The sequence below is a fragment of the Egretta garzetta genome, unplaced genomic scaffold (assembly GCF_000687185.1).
Source record: "Egretta garzetta isolate BGI_Z169 unplaced genomic scaffold, ASM68718v1 scaffold108, whole genome shotgun sequence".
NCBI classification, from domain to species: domain Eukaryota; kingdom Metazoa; phylum Chordata; class Aves; order Pelecaniformes; family Ardeidae; genus Egretta; species Egretta garzetta.
In genome coordinates this window covers 7,196,489-7,204,909 of record NW_009260614.1, presented here as the reverse complement: position 1 = coordinate 7,204,909, position 8,421 = coordinate 7,196,489, and the positions used below count along the sequence as shown (strand labels likewise).

The 8,421-nt window shown below is 39.4% G+C and overlaps 1 protein-coding gene across 1 annotated transcript in view; it reads right to left on the bottom strand.

Annotated features, from left to right (window-relative positions):
* Positions 1-8,334, bottom strand: part of TPST1 (tyrosylprotein sulfotransferase 1) — a 32,437-nt gene extending 24,103 nt beyond the window's left edge. Inside the window, exon 1 of the mRNA XM_035900610.1 lies at positions 8,290-8,334. The gene's annotated coding sequence lies outside the window, so the exon portion shown is untranslated. The remainder of the gene's footprint in view (positions 1-8,289) is intronic.
* Positions 8,335-8,421: the final 87 nt, after the last annotated feature.

The window sequence follows — 8,421 nt, the reverse complement described above, 5'->3', positions numbered from 1 at the left end:
GCTCTTCTTTATTTGAGGTTTTACAGCAAAAAAAGGCCAAAAAATGACCTCTCTGAGCCAGAATCATCTAGATAAAACAAATGAACAAGATATCCCACATAAATCGCATTAGGAATCACAGAAGAATTTAATTATTAGAATAACTCTGGCTTGCTGAATAGACAGTTGCATAACCTGCTCATTGTCACATTTTCACATAAGTTTATTATCTCCTGTTTTATTTGAAATGCTCTATTTTCATCACAGGATACAAGATGATCCTAAAAGATGTTTCACAGTTACATATCGACACTGACACTGTCCAATTGTTGATCAAGGCTTTTAAGCAATGAATAAAAATAGCTTGCAGCAAGTAAGGGAAACTTCAATTTTTACTTCAAGGGAAGCTTTGACTGAAGAAGCATATAGCCATTAAAAACTATGAACACAATCCAGGATTAAAGTTGACTAAGATCAAAACTAAGATCAGTCTTGATTTAAATAACAACAAAAGAATCAGCCCACACTGACTTAAAAATTTTCATCCATACCCATACCCAAATACTACAAAGCAGATATACAGAAGGAAACTAATGATTTCATCCTAACTTCCTTCTTGATTGTTTTCTTTACCTAGAATTTGGCCCTTAGAGATATTTCTCTCGAAAAAAAAAACCCCACCCACCTAAATCCAACATAACCATAATCATTCATTACCCCATTGATTAAAAAACACAAGCCACCAACCCTCTCCCTGTATCTTATGCAGTGTTTTGAACTCCAGATAAATGTTAGCTGAAATAATAAAAAACTGAATAAATTAGGAAGAAAGAAAAATAGATCCTGTTCTCCATCAGCATTCCAGGGAAAAGAGTTAAAGCCTTGCATAATTTTAAGTCACGTAATAAAGCATCGCCAGAATAAAGTATATGCTGCATTCTACCTTCAAATAAGAAGGCTTTGATTCCTTTTAAGCAGCGCTGGTAAGCTTGCTCTTCCCTTTAGTCTCTTCTACTTCATCTAGCTAAGTCTGCATTTTTGCTGGTATGACAGCAAGACTCTTCCCCCTCCAAGATAAAATGTAACGCTTCAGAGTTAAGAATCTGAATATATGGTTACTACACAAAAAGGTTTATGGCAAGAACCCACGTAGCAAATCAAAAGTCAACTGACAATAACAGCAAGACAATTATGCTTTATAAAGCATCATGGCAGCCCACATTAATGAAGTTTATGGTTACAGTCATTTCATATTTATAGCATGGAATAGAAATACATACTGTAAAATAAATTAACTTATATCATAGTAAAATCTTCCTTCTTGTTCTAAAATATTACACTGAAATTAATCAGTCGATTTTAAACCCTTACAACTATTACAAAAAGAAAGGGGCAAATCAAGAACCACCACCCATCTATTTGGTGAGGGATCAATAACATGGCTTTCCTTCCACTTCCTAATCTACAATTTAACCAGTGATGATTACTCTCTGACAGAAGAATTTTTCAGTACGACTGTTGTTTGAAAAAAGTGAATTTTACCACACCAAAAGCCACTGCATTTCTCCTGGAAGTTTTTTTTCAAATAGGTATGGTACTATTATCTACAATGATAGTACAATTCAGAATTTGAAAACAAATTAGACACATATTAGAATTACGGGTTTGCACAGCTAACACATCTATTACTAAGTATTTTATATACCCCCATTTTTTAATTCTAAAAGTTATTTATCCAAGCTGTAATGAGAGGACGAAGTCTGAAACCCCAAGACACACAAAATAAAACAAATTTTTAATGATTTTTCTTTTCATTTAGGATTCTTAAAATTGCATTATTTAAAAGTAATTTTCTTTTTTACAGATGAGAAGAGAAATAAAGACTATCTTTGATGAGCAACCTGATCTAGTTAGCGGTGTCCCTGCTCACTGCAGGGGGGTTGGACTAGATGACCTCTAGGGGTCCCTTCCAACCCAAAACATTCTACGATTCTATGACTTCTGGACATGCATGTGAGTCTGAACAAAACTTTTAGCTAGAAACAAAAGACTTTAATATCTATCCGCTGAATTCCAATGCAGACACTTACAAGAAGGACTAAGAACACGCCATGACTTCCAGTGAATACCAGTGAGTTATATTCAACACTGGCTTAGATGAATTTGCTACTCTGCTGCCCGGATGACTTGATCTGTTCATGCCAACCTGTACACTGTATCTTTATTTTTCTGTTCGTAACAGTTAATGTATAGACAATTGTTTTACCTGTATTCTGTAGTTCAACAGCTTTGGATTTTCAGATAAGGTAGACTGAAAGCTGACTCTTCCTTTCAAAATTCAAATGAAGTCAGTACTCTAATTGAAATTTTAAACAAGAGCTTGCTGAAATATGTCCCTGAACAGTATGAATCACAGATGCTTTTAATTGTAAGGAGCTCTGAGTACTGAGGTACCGCCAATATTTTACATGACTGGCTTCCTCAGAGCTTTTCCACCTCTGTCAGCAGTGCATGACGCATCCCTGAAAGATCATGCTTATGCCTCCTCAATACCCCCTCTCCAAAAGAGCATTCACTTAACCTTTTCCTCCACGCAAATCCAGTTACCAACTCAGAAATTCTCCAGCCACCATCCGAGCAAGACTCTCCAGACCGCTGGCCTTCACAAACCAGTCAGCGGTCGCAGAGAGCTGCCTTGCAGATTCTGCTGCGACTCTCAGCAGGCAAGTAAGTGCCTTGCACTTTGCAGTCCATTTTACGAGGCTGTGCAACCAGACAGCAGCAGACAGGCAGAGGACAGAACTCCCGCAGCGCAGGGACAGCAGAAGGGAGGAAGGGAATCCCTCGTGCAGGCATCTGTCACAGCGGTATTTGCCTCTTGCAGTGCAGCCAAGAGAGCCAGTCGGCAAGCTGCAAGAGAATGTCTTGCCCCCTTCACATTAACAAAGCTTATTCCAATCAACAGTTGTCACAACACTACACTCAAAGTGCAGCTTAATAGCTTTTGTTTCCAAAATTAAATTGGAATCATAACCTAAGAATCATAACTCTTACCAGAACACCACTGTTATAATCAGTTCATCCTCTGTAACAAGTTTCATTCTACTTACATACCTCTCCTTGCTGAAGAGCTGCCTTTAACTGTACCTAAAATATCTGGACATTAAAAGGAACAAAGTCACGGAGATTTAAGTGGAGGGCATCTGAATAATGCTCAAATTTAAAAAAAACAAAAACAAAAAAACCCCAACACACCACAAAACCCCCACCCATTCAGTAAATACTCCCATAGCACCAAGAAGCAGAAACTCTCTCTACTGAGCAGATTCTGCACGAACACCTAACTTTCAATTAGGGAAGGGAAACTGTTCTGCTTAAAACAAGCAAACAGTACACAGAAGCTCTTTAAATGCTTTACATACAGTAAAGATTTAGTTAAAAGTCAGTACTCAATTGAGAGAAGACTTAACACAACAGAAAGAGTATTTTTCCACACAGCACAGAAGGCCTGCAAATATTTACACTTCATACAATCCCTAACATTATTCAGTTTGAGTAAATTCCATAAAACTAATTTCCTCAAAAAAACCACCAACCAAAAAACCCTACAAAACCCAACCCCTCCCCCACAAAACACAAACCCTCCACAAAAATTTTCATCTTCCAAACTAAAAACTACTCCTTGAAGACACTAATGTTCCCCAAATGCAGAAGTTAGGCAGCTGATCACTAGCGAAAAACATTATCACGACCGAGTGCATCAACTGTTTCACTCTGATCATTTGTATTAGGATAGCACTTAAAAAAACCCAAACCAAACAAACAAAACCCAGCACCAGCTTCCAGAACACGCAGCATCAGAGGAAAGCCTGTTGACTGAAGGCTGAAACCATCAATTCACAGGTTGGGTAAAGCAGAACAAGGACTCGCTCTCAGCACAGTTCCAGTTGTGAATGCAAATACGCGTTGCAGTCTGTGAGCAGGTTTCCTAAATCACTGTAAGTATTGACCACTTGTGTACAAAACCAAAAACCCATCCACATGACCAAAAAAACCCCACACCAATCAACTACAAATACTTTCATTTGATGCAGTAACTTTTTTGATAAGTTCAAAGATGCCAAAGGCTGAAAGAGTTCGTATTAAGTTGTTCTACAACCTTCTGTGCTCACTGTTTGCCTGGAAGCAATACCTGGAGCAAGCAACTGCCATAAACTGTGGCAAGACCAGGGGTTTGCACACCAGGAGCAACAGAGGAGTAGTCAGAAGCAGCACCTCTCAGAAAACTCATCTATTCTACAAATCCCCAAACTCCCTTCTGTGCCTAGAGTTACACATAAAGCTCTTTGGGACAAGTATGACATATTGAAGTTACTGCCCTTCTAGCAGCTTGCAAACAAAACCCACCTTCTCCCTCCTCTGCATGAGTAAGTGCTCTGGATCACATCTGTCAACCTGAAGGATTATTACAAGTCATTAATGTTCTGCTGTTAACAGTAACTAAATTGGCAGCATTTAAAAATCACAGCAAGGCAATCTGCAATCCCTTGTTGGCGTTTAAGTAGAGCTTTGAAAAATTGTGGCGTTTTTACCCACTGTGACCCGAGAAGAGCAAAATGCCACTCCACCTAAAAAACCACAGACAACTCTTAATAAAAAAAACCCAAAACAACAGCAACAACCCCCAAAAAATATATCAAAAAAAAAAAATCTAAACCACCAAAAAAAGCCCAAAATAGCCAAAACAAACACAAACACTGCCCCAGACAACAGAGTCATAAGTTGAGGAAGTTGAAGATGACTGCAAAGGTAGAGAAGGCCTTTAGCAGGAACAGTTTCAAATGACAGACTAAATCAAATTGCTAGAAAAATTTAAGTGTAACTCAAAAAAAACCTGAAGTTAGGATCAACACGTTTCAGTACAAGAAAGTACAATAAGCAGAATTGTACATAACTGAGTTTTACTCCCAGAAAAGTCAGACCTATGAGTCAGCCACAAGATGTTAGCAAAGCAAAAATGACTGCTTTGTCTCCTTCTTCAGCACATATTAATTCTCTCTCCCTCCTTCCCTCCCCCTACATGCAGCAGGTCAAGACCTTTCTTCCTCAAGTTCATCCAAAAAATGTTGAAGATTTTTAGCTGAGTCAAGAGGCAAGTCATTCCTTCGTATTTTATTTTAGAACAGTTTAGGGTTTGTTGTTTAAAGCATTCCCTGCCAGGGGAAAAAAGATTATCCATTACCACCCAGTAATAAGCAACCCTCATAAGCTCTAGAGCTCAGACTTTCACTTTGGATAAAAAAAAAAAAAAAAAAAAAAAGCCAAAATCCCCCCCATACATGTAAAACATTTTTCAGTGATGAGCTTGTCCTCCGCTACCATCTCTTGAACTTCTGTCTCAGGTTCTTTCTAGAAAGAGCAAGCATAGTAGTACTGCTTAGATTTTTGTGGAGTATGTCTTGTTCCGTAATCTGCTCAAGTGTTCACCACAGTATTTGACCTCAAGACTACTGGAGAACTTTGCTGGGAGGAAAGATCACACTCAGCTCTGTGTCAGCAGGCCATCAGGCTTCATAGGTGCCCTTCTCAAAATGCTGTGTACACTCACCTGTGCTGGAAAGCAGAAGCAAGACAGAGGTGAGGGAAAGAATGCTAGAGTTCATACTATTGGAAGATTGTCTTTCCCCTCACACTCTTTTTACAGTTTACCCTCATGTCCTCCTACCGTGCTCCTATGATTTTCTCTTCCTACATAGGAGGTCTACTCCATCCCTTAGTTTCTGGGGCTATGTCACACACACACCACCACCCCCCCCCCATAAGGCTTTATACAGTAATCTCCAAAATACAGACTCCAGAAACAGAAGATTCTCACAGTTCAGAGATACTTTCAGATGCACAACCACAATCTGACTACTACACCCAAAGCTTGTGGTAGAAGTCTGCAGAGGAAATTAATTTTACAGTGGTAAGGTAGCCAAGTTCAATGGAAAAAAAATCCTCAGCTGTTGTTATCCACTATCACTCTGTGCTCTTGACTATAGAAGGAGAAATCAAAATGCTGCTAGGACTTAAAGAAGCAAGTGTCAACCATGTAATTATCTTCCTTGCCTCTTCTTGCACCTTCACTTTTCCTCTGTAGAAATATTGGAAAGGCAACGGATACTGAGAATTCTCAAGAGTCATTTTCAAAACAATATACACTTAGAAAACTGGAGACAATATCTTTCTTAGAGGAAGTTCTACATTAAGCTCAACAAATAGTCCAAGAAAGAAGCCCTTGCATACAATGTTAGTCTTTCAGCATTCCTAAATGAAAGTTAAAGAAAGCAATTCCATAAAACCTCGCCTTCAATGAACTCATGTGTTTCTGGCCGTTCATGTTTGTTTACCACAAAGAAGATTGCATAGGAAAGCCAACAGTTACATGATAATGGTATAGCACAACACCAAGGCACACGACTGAAATATTCACAGTGCACCACTTCAAGAAGCTATCCAAACCGTCGCAGGCTCATTTAGAAGATTGTTCCAAAAATCATTTAAGTATTCAGGAAGCATTTTTATGCCTTCAAAGTGGTGTTTGCACAATCACCTTAATGATTTCCCCAAAGACCGGATATCACGTATCACTATCAGTCACGTAACAGAACCCGAGAGGAATGCTGAAGTACAGCACAAGCAAGCAAAGCCCAACCAAAATACTCAGCAAAGCTAGACATAAAAATCAAGAAGCCTTGAGTGCCAAGTCCCTCTTTGGCTTTTTAAGTCATCATGGCTCTCAAGCCCTGCAGCTGTTTTCTCTACAGGTCTCTCCCCATTAGTTATACAGTAAAAAAGGATGATAAAATAGAATGTGTAATTTTTATTCACCTCCACAAAGAAATAAGCAGTAATTCACCTGGTGGGAAGCATCTGGGATGAAAGACAGCCAACTAGACCTAGCGAAGCCTATCTTCATACAGAGCAGTTTGACAAGTAGAACGATAGGACAAAGTTGGAGGGAATTAATATAAGGAAACGCATATGCGTGAACAACATTCCCTTATAGTTTACACTGTAGGAACTACAGGAATGATGTTCACACACATGCATTCCCTTGAACCTACACTTCTTTCTTTTTAACCTAAAGCTCTGAAAAATGTAAAGGCCAAATTAACCTTCACGGCCATAGACCACTGCCGAATCTGAAGTTTCCATGTTGGAGAAGACTGCATACAACTATGTAATAATTCCACCATTTCTCATACAATCATATTACAAGGAGTAATAAAAGATGTGCTCATATTTATGCATTTCCCTCATATAATCAATAGGCAAAAGATGAAGCAAGCTGTACCCTTTCCTTTTGCCAGTTAAACTCCCCAAAACCTCCTCCAAAAAACCAGCTTTCTTCACAGTTCTCCACTACACAGATACATAGATATACACACGAATATATATATATGTGTGTGTGTGTGCACGCGTGCAAAGAGAAATTCAGAAGCATTTGTCCTTCCTCTGGATCTACTAACACTTACAAGCTTTCTTAATAAGCAAGAGAAAATACCATACCACACCACATCCAAAACAGCAAATAAGGTTACCAAAGCACTCAAAATTCAACACTTTCAGGTTTTTCAACATTTAAAACTTCTAAAGTGAGCTTGAAGTACAGCTAATTAAAGTGTTCTGCTTCAAATGAAAGCAAAGAACACCACATATTCCGCTCTACCTACATATATAAAACATAAAGCAAATTATCTGGATTTGCATATTGAAAGGTCAAAAAAGAGTTACAACATGCTCCCAGTTACGCAAGAATACACGGTGTTTGTTAAGTACTACAGTTACGGCTGGAGAACAATTCAACAGAAGGAATTTTACTGGCAACACACAGACTTCTAGCTCTCTAATTTTTTTTCTTTTTTCAAAGAAAAAAAAAAAAAGAGGGAAAAAGTCAGTAGCACACAGCAAATGAGCGACTTTTCTGTGCACTTTCACGTGTACTGTGCCTCCTAAGAGGGATTTCAGCACTTCATAATACAGTAAGGCACTTCAAAGAATCAAACTGCTTAATAACGCTGACAAGAGATGGACCTACCAAAAAATTTCCATATCACGTTCACAGTAACACATGCAAACGGCTTCTTCCAGCAATGCCGCCGGCAAACCCACTTCCAGCTAAGAGACATACGAGGTCTACTGCTATGAAACTATTGCTAACACGCTGACACGCGCTATGACTCTAACACGTCGCGTTTGCAGACACAAACGCAGCGCTACGGAACTGTTTCTGCGTGCCTCCCCGGCTCCACCGCGGGTACTTACAGCGGCGGAGCAGCGGCGGCCGGCCAGCCTCCCCGGACACACCGCAGCTGCGGAACAAAGACACCAGAAGCGCTGGGAGCTCCCGAAGCAAGTTAGCCCGCCCGCACGGAAACTCGCCCATTTACCCGGCTC